At 40.1% G+C, this 12,856-nt stretch overlaps 1 protein-coding gene and 1 long non-coding RNA gene across 3 annotated transcripts in view; one reads left to right on the forward strand and one right to left on the reverse strand.

Annotated features, from left to right (window-relative positions):
- skap1 (src kinase associated phosphoprotein 1) overlaps positions 1-12,856 on the reverse strand; it is a 51,371-nt gene that overhangs the window by 2,084 nt on the left and 36,431 nt on the right. The window lies entirely within an intron of this gene.
- On the forward strand, positions 136-3,049 carry LOC124874850. Its single transcript, XR_007039906.1, has 3 exons — positions 136-1,130; positions 1,645-1,713; positions 2,518-3,049. It is a non-coding gene; the product is annotated as an uncharacterized LOC124874850 (long non-coding RNA).

A 12,856-nucleotide genomic window follows, 5' to 3' on the forward strand; every position in this document is an offset into this window, starting at 1 on the left:
TAATGAGCACCTCCTGGACTGCAAGGATGGATGAGTCGCTTAGACGGTGATAAACCACTAGACTCAAGAGTCTTTGAGGCACAAACAGACATAAGCAGATTGTCCACCCAGGCCTCATCGTTTTCAGCTCTTACTGTGATGTTGGAATGTCCTCAGTGTGTCTCTGTTCCTAACGAAGGGGAAAAGTTTGGCTGAAATTGTGTTTTTATGTTTCCCACAAGACCAGAAAGGGTATATCCGGAAAGCTGGCCTTGGTTCCTGTTGGAAAGGAGCAGGAGAGAGGGGAAACAGACGGACTGGGGGGAGGAAAGGCACATCGGAGTGAGGGGAGCAAAACAGTTCTACTCTCCCTTGGGGGGATCGTAGCACTATTCCACCAACCATAGTGACAGCGTTTTATTTATCTCCGCCGCCCATCTGTGCAGCCGGTCTCAAATTCTCCCTGAGAAAGGTCTTTTGGATTATCAGCGCCGCCATTTTAATACAACTGCTGCATCGTAGAGTGGGCGCCGAGGGCGGCGGGAGTCTGTCAGGCGTGAAGAGTCCATCTTCCCCGTACTTGAAATGGGTTCATCCAGAGTACACCTGCTGTAATAGGGACATTCCAAAAGCTGTGGAGAGTGAATTACCCGAATGACAAAAACATTCTCCCTTTTCTCAACGTCCTTCTGCTGCTGCCCGCGTTTGGGGTTATTTTGGATCTCAAATTCAGAAATTATTGAGCTGAAGAAGTTAGAAGTGTTACACCTAAACAGATTGGGGTATTTGTGTTATGGGGCATATTTTGGGTTAGAGGGATGAAGCAGGATGTGACACCCGCTCTGTTTGGGAGCAGCGAGAGGCAGGGGTCGAACAGCGCCGTGTCGTGGCGGCTGCCGCGCGTCGACACGCTGACCTCCCGGTGACTCCTCCGTTGAGAGAGCCCAAAGTGAGCACGGGTGGGGCTGGCATGGAGAGTGGGTTGCCATGACAACACCTGCAGTGTACCCGCGCGGTCGTTTATTTACCACTCAGGGGGCTGGCTAATGGCGGCATTCCTGATAGGCCCATCGCTCACGGTGCCCGAGCGGAGGACAGACTGACAGCTCCCCGAGCCGAGAACGAGGGGAAGGTGAATCGAGGTTGGCCAGGTGAGGTGAAGTAAGACATGCGAGGCAGGTGTCATGCTGCCATTATGCAGCAAAACAAAACACTCCTTTAAAACCTGCTGCTCCTTCTGATAATCCACCTTTTTCTTTAAAATCCTAAACATCACTCCTCCTTTTCCCGTTTTTTCCTTTTACAAACACACGCACACCTTCTCCTGGTAAAAACACACCCACTCGCATGTAATCCCAAATGCATACAAACTAGGGGGAGTGCTAATAAGACTGACACATGAGGCATCTCTGCGCGGCCACCAGCTGACTGAGGCAGGCCTTGGGCGTGATGGAGCGCAGGAAGTCTCTCATTGCCCTGCCGCTGAACCCGCCGCCTGCTTGTTACAATCTCTCCCTCCTTCCACATTTCCAGCCCCCTCCATCTTTTCCCCCGGTCTCTCTCACTCTATCTCTCTCTCTTTTCCCATCTCTGCTGCAGCAGCCTTTCTGCCTGCATCTTCTCCTGTTTGTTTTTAGTCATTTCTCTTCCATCCTCTCTGCACAGACTCACCAGATGCTCTGCAAGTCTCTGCAGCAAGCCCATGATGTATAATCTACCTCACTTCTTGCACAGGTACACTTCATAGCAACACAACCTGGGAATAGACTGAATCCTTTTTAGGGGGGGATTTTGAGCCACAAACCCCCCAAAATATTTATTCCTCTTAAAAATTTTCATGTTTTGTGAAGTTACTACCACAAATATCTAAAATGTAAACTTTGTGACATAAATTTGTATTTTGCCCCCTTGACTCTAATACCCTTGAATAAAATCCAGTGCAGTTAATAAAAAGAGTCCACATGTATATAATTTAATATTCTCCTGTGAAGGCCTCAGAGGTTTGTTAGAGAACATCCATGAATAAAAAGCACAATGAAGACCAAGAAACACAGCAGATGGGTCAGGGAAAAAGTTGTGGAGAAGTTTAAAGCGGGATTAAGTTATAAAACAATATCCCACACTTTGAACATCTCATGTAGCTCTGTTTAATCCATCATCTGAAAATAGAGAAGGATGACACAGCTGCAAAACTAACAAGACTATGAGTTTGAATAATGTATTAGGCCAGGAGAGCATTTAACAGAGAAGCAGCCAAGAGGCCCATGGCAAATCTGGATGAGCTGCAGAGATTCAAAGCTCAGGTGGGATAATCTGTTGACGGGGCAACCATTAGTCACGCACTCCATAAATCTTGTTTTTCAGAAAGAGTAGTAGTGTTGTTGAATTGTTAAACAAAAGCCAAAAGACTAAAACTGCACTTTTTGGCCAACATGTAAAACACTATATGTGGTGGAAAACTGACACCCTGAACACACCATCCCTGCAATGAAGCATAGTGGTGGCAGCATCATACTGTGGGATTCTTTTCTTCAACAGGTACAGAGAAACTGGTCAGAGTAGATGGGAGGATGGATACAGCTAAACAGGCCAGTCCAAGAAGAACACCTGTTAGTGGCTGCAAAACCTTTGAGACTAGAGTGTAGATTCATCTTCCAACATGGCAGGAACACTAAACATCCAAGAATAGTGTAGATCAAAGCATATTCATGGCTCAGTTATTGTCCTGATGTAAATCCAATTGAGAATCTGTGACAAGACTTGAAATTTGTTGTTCACATATGCTCTCCTTTCAATCTGACTGGGCTGGGCTGGGCAATACAATTCGTGAATAAAATTTGAGGTAACATTTTTGAAAGCCACACTTTTCTTGCACACTGTGTGTTGGTCTATCACATAAAACACCCCAAATAAATTAAAGTCTGTGGTTGCAAAAAGCTAAAGGAGTGAAAATATTTTTGCAAAGCACTATGAAAAGATTATTGATGTACTTCAGCCATTGCAAGGAGCTGATAACCACGTACAGGACTGGAAGGTTATAGTAAAGAAACTAGTCAAAGGGAAAAAATTACTTTTTCTGTAAAAAAAACAATTCAGAGACCAAAACAGAGCTATGGAAAAATGGACAATGAACAAAGTGGGTATTACACAATCTAAAAGAAGTAGGAAAATGTTTCCCTGTTAAGCCTTTCATAAAACTATGTAAATAAAGAGTTAAGAAAAACAAAACAAAGATGATAACCATGCATAAGCAGAGATGGAAATGGCTACTTAGTGTCCGTTTTTCCAATTGGGCTTTTAATTAAATCAGCGAATTGGCTCCAAATTGGAAACATGACAGAGCATGAGAACGTTTGAAAATATCTCAGGGACGATGAGATTTAATAACAAGAAAGTCTACTTGCTCCGTAACGCACGCCTGGGATTACAGATCGCTTCCTAACTTAATAGCAATTTAAAGTGGATTTGTGTATGCCACTGAGTGTCTGTAATGATGGCTGTTTATGCCGCCCCTCATTTATAATAATTAAGCGGAATGGATTGGGGAGTGGGCTGCTCGGACGTGGTTCTGGGCTATTGGTTTGGGCTGAATAATGACCTACTGTAGTTGACCGGGGGTTGACCGTTGCCTTCTGCATGACCCCGGACCCCAGACTCGCCCCCTGCTACTTTGGGTGGTAAATAGGATGTCTCTCCTGTCTATAGTGACTCGATGTCTACGGCCACAAAAGCAGCTTGGGGTCTTTAAATTGGTGTGTGACAGAGTTCACACTAAAGAAAAGAGGAACCCCCCTCCTTTCATACTCTTTGTCTCTGTTGCTTGACTTTTCCATCTGATTGTATGCCCACGTTTCCTCCTATTTTTGCAGATGCCCGTTGTGGACAGGAGAATGAGTTGCTTATAAGATATAAAAGAAGCCCTCAAAAGAGGCAGTTTTGGGCAACACAAGCAGAAACAGTATTTGTATAAAGCATTGCTTATCAGAACATAAATCTTCTGAGGACTTTAAATCATTATAGGTCTGCATGAATTCACCACAAGGTGTCAGTGGTATCCACGTTCTTTTAGTTTCCATCCAGCAGCAACTTTGTGCCAAATGAGAGGTGAGGTGACGCTCTGCTTTGAGAGCTCTCATCGGATTGGCTGATCTCAATGCCTTGCTCTCTCTCTCTCTCCTGATTCTGGTTGGGAGGAGGAAAAGGAGCGAGGGAAGCGAGAAGGGAGGACAAGGGGAGAGGTGGCAGCAACGCCTGCCAGAGTTTAAGGGACCTTGGACTGGTTTGTGTCATAAATCTCTTCCCACTCCATCCTGCCGTTCCCCATGAGTGCCTGTGGGAATACAGGAATGTGACAGCTGACCTGTAGAGCCCTAGTCTTTTGATTAGGGATACATAAATTAGAGGGCAAGAATGCAGGACATACCTCTTGGTTCAGTGCAGGACAGGTCTGACACATATGAGGTGGAACAAAATTAGAGCGAAAAAGTGAACTGCAAGCAAATCCAGTTATAAGCGAATACAGGCCAGGATGGAGGGAGGGGTAGGCAATATGGCATAGCTCCTCTTTTTTTACAGCAAAAATCATAGTCATGATTTTATCATTTCCCTCTGTATAAACCCAGCTCTGGAAGAAAAAATATATAAAAGATTTCTATAAATTTTCCAACTCAAAATTGCCTACTTTTCTACACTGAAATGCCTTTCCTTTCAACAGCTTTATGACATTTTGGACATTTAATTGTTGGAACAATTGTATATAGATTTATCTTATATTTCCTCTTTTTGTTAACTTTACTATTTGACCTTTATAACCTTTCATGTTGTATGTGTAGTTAAACATGTGATGAGTTGCTTTGCAGACAAAGAGGAAAGGCGGAATCGGGATGATGCAATCACAGTTGGGGACTCATCACACAGACAACAGTTGATTGTTTTAAGCAAAAATCGCACATATCTTAAGATTATGGAGACAATGCAAGTGTGTTTGAACAGGATAATGGTGTGCATGACCTATGTCACGTTGCTACTGTATGAGTTCTCCCATCTTTCAGAGCAGCAACGTTCATTGTAACTAGGGATCACCCTAAATAAAAAGAGGATTCGGAGAGATGTGTTTCAGAGCGGTAGGAGATTTGTAACTGAGGCACATCTCCTCGCAGCGAGTAAGAAACTAATTCTCTTGTCTTTCTCTTCTTTTTGTGATGTTATAAGTATTTTAGGTTGATTGAACCTGACATTAATTACAAAACATTTACCTCTTAAGGTTTTATTATCTTTATATTTCACAAATCTTGAAATAACACAAAGCTTTTACACTTCACAGTGCAATAAAGGGCAGTTTTATAACTGTTTTTGGCATCAAAACCTAGTAATGGATTTTCCTACAATCCACACAAATTCTTTCTAACACAGTTTTTGATTTCTGATGTTTTTATTTTATCTGCAACCCTGTTTCTACAGCTGACGTTAGGAACCTGAGCAGACAGCTCAACTATAAAACAGATAATATTATTTGCAGTTAAATATTTTCAAAACTATTGCTAAACTTAACAGGTGTTTAGTCTACATTTTTCATTAGTCCAATCCAAAATCCAAATAACAATAAATGATAGCATTATTAGAACCATGGTAATAAGATTATTTTTGCTGAATTAGAAATAATTGTTTTCTTTTTTAAATAATTGCAACTAGATCATGTTACACGTATGTGTTTTAAATGTTTTTGTTAATACCAGGAGAGCAGGGGACCATGGTATATGTACACTGTTAGGCTGTTATGTTGTAAATATCTCTTGCCGGCCTAAACCTAAACATGACAGAGTTTTAGAACAGGAGGCGCAGTTTAAAACACAGATCAACACAGGTGGTAAAATTACGCTTTTTGGTTTTTCTAAGTGTTTCATTTGTTTGTGGGTTTCCTTTGATAACTTAAAAAACAAGAAATGATTGAGTAGGACAACAACTTAAGTTCATGTGATAAATCAAAGAATAAGGATGCTCTCTACATATAAATTACTGCAAAAATATAAATTAAGATTAACATACATCTTTTGCCACATTTACAGAAATGAATTTTAATTCATGCAGCTTTTCTAGACAAAAGCGTACTCGTGGTGAAACAGCAGAGGCTGTGCTTTACAGTTTCTGTAGAAATTAATCTTGTAGAGTAAAGTGAGCCAGACAAAACTACTGTAGGTTAAAGAATGATCTCATGGCTGTCTCTAAAAGGAAAAGAATTGAGACTGGAGACGCTGGATAGACTCCTACATGTTCTTTCTTTGTAGGAGTGGTTTAAAACCATTGCGTGTCATTTGCTCAGAGACTTAAACTTTACAATTTAAAAAGTTGCTGCTAAATTTAGATAAATCTAAATCAACCAGTTTGACGGAGCTATTAGGATACTGACAGAACCACTAATCCCCAATCAGTGTGCTGGATTTTGTTTCAAGATAAAATTAACCCTTTAGGTATTTAAGAATGAATCCATGCAGTATCTTTGTATTTGCTGAGATTGCTTCCTGTAAAAAAAAGAAGCAAAGTGTGAAACTTGCATACATACCATATAATATAATATTATTATAACAAATTATTAATACAGTTCAATATAAATAATAGAATAATAAAATTAATTTTCCGTTGAAACCAGATATTTATATAAATAGAAAGGACACGTTTTTTCTTACTGTCTGACATTAAATCAGACTTTTCCTGTTTTATGTCATTACGGATTACCAGTTTTTTCTATTTTCTAAATAAATAAATAATGAGAGAATCTTTGAGAGAATTTTTCATTGCGTTCATCAAATTCAAAAGTTTACATACACTGAGATTACTATGCCTTTAAACAATTTAAGAAAGCACAGATGATAATGCCATGGTTTTGTAAACCTCTGATAGATTAATACTTGACATCTGAGATAAAATGGAAGCACACCTGTGAATGTATTTTAAGGCAACACCTCAAAACCACTACTTACTTGTGTGATGTTGTGGCAAAACCAAAAGAAGAAGTCAGGCAATATATCAAGAAGTCACAAGACACAAGTCGAAATCTCCCTTGGGTTCAATTTTCAGATGCCGCAAGGTGCCAACTGTTTAAATAATTATAATTAAAGTATAAATAGCTAGGGAAATTTCAGCCATCATACTGTTTAGAAAGGAGACAGGTTCTGTGTCCAAGAGATTAATGTGTTTTGGTACAAAATATGCTCATCAACTGCAGAATAGCAGATCAACCTTGTGAAGATGATGACTGTCAACACTGAAACAAGTCCTGCACCAACTGAAAGAACACTCAGAGAGAAAGACGCCATTAATCAGACTGCAGTTTGGAAAATGTGTTTCCGGAACAAAGATCTTGATTTATGGAACACACCCTGTACTCTGATGAACTAAAATGAAGTTTGGCCATATTGACCATTGTTATATTTGGCGACCAATGGGGAGCTTGTAATCCTGAGAACACCATTCCAGCTATTAAGTATAGGGTTGGCAGCATCATGTCGTAGGAGTGTTTTTGCTGTAGGAAGGAACTGGTGAACTGCTCAAAATAGGTGGTGTCACAGGGAACATTATGTGATAATACTAAACCAACATCTCAAGAAACCAGTCACAAAGTTAAAGTTTGGATACGATTTGGTCTTCCAAATGGACAGTGACCCTAATCATATTGTTAAATTACAAAGCGGCTTTAGGAAAACAAAGTCAGTGTTTTGGAGTGGACGTCACAAACCCAGATCCACCAGCAAGTTATTGTAAGACATCTGTGGAAGGAGATCCATAACACTTGACCTGAGTTATACAGCTTAAAAAGTAACTCTTCCAAATACTAGGAAGGTATATGGAAACTGACTTTGAAGAAAGCAAAAAAAAAAAATCGTTTGTATTATTATGACTTTATGCATAATTTTGGTAATCCTAAGAGACAGGAAATATTTTGTCTGATTTCTCAGAGAGTAAGGAAAGACATCTTATGTGTCTTTTTATGCTGTACAGTGTGTGTAAATGTTTGGTTTTAATTGTGTACTCTGTTTCTTTGAGCAATACCAATCAATTAAATTAAATGAAACCCTCTTTTAGTGGAAACTGCTGAAATTTAATTCAAGACACCTCTTGTATTTTCTTTCTTCTCTCCCTGTCCAGAATTTGAAAGCGATAAAATCAAACTATGTGTTTTTCGACACAACATAGCGGCTCTATATCACAGAGCATTTAGTGTCCAAATTGGAGTCCAGGGGCCCCTGGACTGTAAAGTAAGAATAATACACATTTGGCCCGCCAGCACAAGTAGCTGATGCAGATAGAGAACTTTTTCAATCAGGGCAAAATTATTTCTGACAAATTAAAATCTTCTTATAATGAAAAATGTTAGGTGCAACAAAAGTATTTGTCTTTAAAAAAATTTATTTCATAGTGAATAGAACCACGCAAAATGTTTGGACACTACTTATTTAGGCCAAAAAACATTTCTGAACACATTTTCATTTGTCTGGAACTTTGCCAACTTGTCCATACTTAAGGCTTTAAGTACACCAAGTCTGAGACTGAATTCAGAAAATGCATTTTAACCTAAATGAAAAACACTCCAGAAGAGTCTACTATTGTTCCATAAAACGTAGCTCATGAATCTTAAGGAAAAGAATAACATCACGTTGATGAAAATCTGCAAGAACACGGATCTGCCTTATAGATGATGATATATTCTCTTTGTTTTGGGAGATCATAAAAAGTTTCCAATTTTTCATAATTAAATATAATACAATATTGTAAATTCGCCCACCCTTAGATGCAGGTTTACTGCATTTACAAAAACTACCTGGAAATGCATCATAAAAATGCAAGTTTGAAGAAAGTGAAATGCTTTAGAAAATAAAAAGATAGATTTACGGTGTGTTGCTACCTCATGTATCAGCAGACTCAATATCTCCTTTAAGCTCTGCACGTTAGACATCACTGAAAGATTCACGCTACAAGATTAATTCTTACAAACTAATGGGATTCATATGAATTGTGAGGTTCCTGTTTTATTTACTTTGTCAGCGATGCACAAATTTGTGTGCGTATGCAGCAACACACAAGGGAGAAAAAACACAAATACAGTAAAAATGCCCCCACTTTACAGTAAGCGAGGGATCAATAATGATGGATGAGGCCCTTTTATACAATCGGCATGTCCTCCTCAGTTCACAGCCATATGACACCCTGCCCGTGGCTATCCCATTCTGCACTTCAGCAGTCAATCACATGCTAGCTTTAAAAATAACAGTTTGTTCACACCATTGATTTAGCACTTAGAGCATGTCCTTATTACCCTGTAATTATGGTCAGTGTTGACATAACAGCAGAGACAAGCAAGCTTCCCACCCTCCAATAGAATTTATGGGCCCTGGTTTTATTACGACCATTTCAGCTGTCTGGGTCCTCTGGTTAAGCGACAGGCTTGAGTTCTAGCCAAGGGCCCGTATTTCAAACATCAAGGTCAGGGATCCCAGGAATCCCTCCCCTGTAAAACGGAACAGCGAAGGTCTGTGTGTAGATGCAGGGAAGCCCTCTCTAAGGCCTCATTAAAATAAACAGCTGATTACAGGCAGTAATCCAAATAATACAATTCATGAGGGCAATGTGACGCTAATAGGACGCAAAACGGGACACGGGCTGTGTCGTGTTCTCTAGTAAAGCAAGGCATTCGAAGATCTCATCTAAATAATTTACAACCGCACTTTAAATCTATTAGAAGACAGTCAGAGTGCTGCTGCTTGTAACCATGTTATGACTTTATCTTCCAGTTTGACAAAACAAGAGGAATCTGTGTCATTAAGATTAGGAGATAAAATAAGCAGATCTTCCTTCCAACTTGGACGTTATAGCTTTCTTTTAAGCTCTTCAGTGAAACAATAATGAGATCTATACGGTGAAATATAATCCAGGGAACAGAGCTCCGCCTGTGCAGGGTGACTGTACCGCAAAGCAAACTCCCCTTTGTTACCTTTAAGTATTCCAGCTTTTGCCATTATTATGTGAAAAATAAAGGTGGCTGCTTTGACATTTTCACCCCTTTTCACACAGATGGAGAAGACTGGCCTCTCCTCATTCTGAGCACTGCCAAGAGAAATGTTTTGCAAAAGTATTCGAACCCTTTGAACCTTTCTACAATTTGTCACGTTACAACCATGAACTTTAATGTTTTCCACTGGGAATTTATGGGATAGATCAACACAATGCAGTGCATAATTGTGAACTGGAAGACAAAGGGTACAAGATAAAAAATTTGTTTACAAATAAAAGTCTGAAAAGGGTGATGTGCATTTGTATTCTGTTCCATTTTCGTAGGCAGCCATTGGGAAGTCAACTTTGCGTTTGCCACACACCTTGTAGGGGGCTCAACAAACATGGAAGAAGGTGCTGTGGTTAGAAGAGAACACATGCAAAACACTACGTGTGGAGGAACACTAACATCCTGAACACGCCATCTGCATGACGTTGGTGGCAGAAGCATGCTATAGGGATATGCTTCCACAGCAGGTCAGGGATGATGCAAAGATGAATAGAGATAGAGATAAAAACCTGGTAAAGGCTGCAAAAGACTTGAGACTGAGGCAGAGGTTCACGTTCCAGCAGGATAATGACTCTAAACATAGAGCCAGAGCTACAATGGAATGGTTTAGAACAAAGCAGATCCGTGTGTTAGAATTGCCTAGTAAATCTATAAAACCTAAATACAAAGCAACATCGCTGGCAAGACTTAAATATTGCTGGTCACTGATGCCCTCCATCCAGCCTGACTGAGATTGCTCTGGTTCTCATCCTGTAGATGTGCAAAGCTGGTAGAGCTATACCCAAAAGACCAGCTGCTGTAACTGCAGCGACATGTTGTTCTACAAAGTGATGGCTCAGAGGGGCTGAATGTAAATGCAAACCAACCTTAAAATATTTTGAGGCTGCTGGAGGACATAATGACCTCTTTCCTTCTCTCTGCTACATTCTCATACTACTCTCCAATTTTGCATTATTTGCTGTTATTTTGGCTTTTAACTTTATGTTCTCTCTCTTTTCTCTTCCTAGAAGTTACACCTGGCCTGACTCTGTATCTACCTGTGACACCTTCCTGTAGGGGGGCATCGTCAAAGCTTCAGCTGCCAACAACTTAATGCTCACCTTCTACTGATGATCTACATGGCCCTGTCGTTCAGTGTTTAACCCTATTTTTCTCCTAGACATGGCTACTGACTGAGCTTTTACTGTGACTAACTGTATGTGCTCTCTCTCATACTCTAAACTTTAAAACTAGCTCAGAGTTTATCTGTTTTTTCTTCCTAGATGAAACCACTAAATGAGCTACATCCATTAACATTTGCTTTCCCTTCCCATAGAAAGTACTCCTGGATCAGTGCTTCTGTGTTCTGCTTCTGTGTTGTTTTTCTGTCTCTGCTCTGTTCTCTGAAACCCCCAGTCGGTCGTGGCAGATGGCCGCTCACACTGAGCCTGGTTCTGCTGGAGGTTTCTTCCTGTTAAAAGGGAGTTTTTCCTCTCCACTGCCACTACATTCATGCTCAGTATGAGGGATTTCTGCAAAGTCAATGGAAGCAACTGTCCACTGTCTCTACATGCTCATCCAGGAGGAGTGAATGCAGCAAGTCTGAATCGGATAGTTAGGATTAATTGGAATGTATGTACCTGACTTCAAATCTGTATGATTCGATTGAATTGACTTTGTAAAGTGCTTTGAGACGACATGTGTTGTAAATTGATGCTATATAAACTAAACAGAATTGAACTGAATTGAATTGATATGCAGGTTGACTCTGTTAACTAATTTAGTGACTTCTGAAGGCAATATGATGCATAGGATTTTATTTAGATGTATTGATGTTTAGAGGGTTGAATACAAAAGCACACCACACTCCAAAATTTTGTAAAAAATATATAATTTTCTCTTTTTACTCCACAATTCTGATTATTTTGTGTTGGTTTATCACATAAAATCCCAACAGAAAACACTGAGGTTTAAGGCCATAACATGACAAAATGTGAAAGGTTTGAGTGGTATGAAAACCTTTGCAAGGCAACATTGAAGCCCATCTTCTGTAAAGAGAGCTTTGCTTTATCCATCTTTATAAACCACAAATGTAAAACATTTTCCTCTTTTATTTTACTATAAATAATTTAAAATACAGCGAAATAATAATTACATCATTTTGAACAAATAAGCTTTTCCTTCATTTTGCCTCACCTCATGATATAATTTGGCCACAGAGCTTGATTCAATCTGAAATCGACCAATCGCAACAGTCCGGGAACTAGTCCTACTCCGCACTGGAGAAGTGCCCAAATAACAAGCCATTGATTTCCTGTAGGATGTCTTTTCACTGGTAGATACTCTGCATGTAGCAGTGAGATGGCCATAAAACATGAGGAAACAGATTGGGAGAAAAGAGCTGAGATGCAGGATGGCTTTCACCTGCAGTTTACGTCAAACAGAAAGGAAGAGCCTCGCATGGCTGCCTACTCAATTAACCCCTGCGATAAAGGCTCCGTAATGAACAACAGCACCATTACGCAGCACCCGAATGGCACTTCACCCCCGGCAGCCTGGGAATAGACAATGCAGCTGCCGGCACTTCTGTGGTGTGGCAAGATGCAAGCTCTCGCTAACGAAGGGAATTTAGATGTTGAGGGTATCAGCATGTTCACGAGGCGATCACCAGAGCTGATGTTGTTTAACCCTTAAATAATTACACTTTTTAAACATCGGCTCCTCTTTTGGGTTTGCTGATCAACAAGTCAGAGAGAGCACTTAGGAATTTTCTTTCATTAGAAATAAAGAGTTACTGCTATCAAAGTGACAATAACTTGGAGCAGAAAGCCCAGAAATCAGAGG

The sequence above is a fragment of the Girardinichthys multiradiatus genome, chromosome 10 (assembly GCF_021462225.1).
Source record: "Girardinichthys multiradiatus isolate DD_20200921_A chromosome 10, DD_fGirMul_XY1, whole genome shotgun sequence".
Taxonomy (NCBI): Eukaryota; Metazoa; Chordata; class Actinopteri; order Cyprinodontiformes; family Goodeidae; genus Girardinichthys; species Girardinichthys multiradiatus.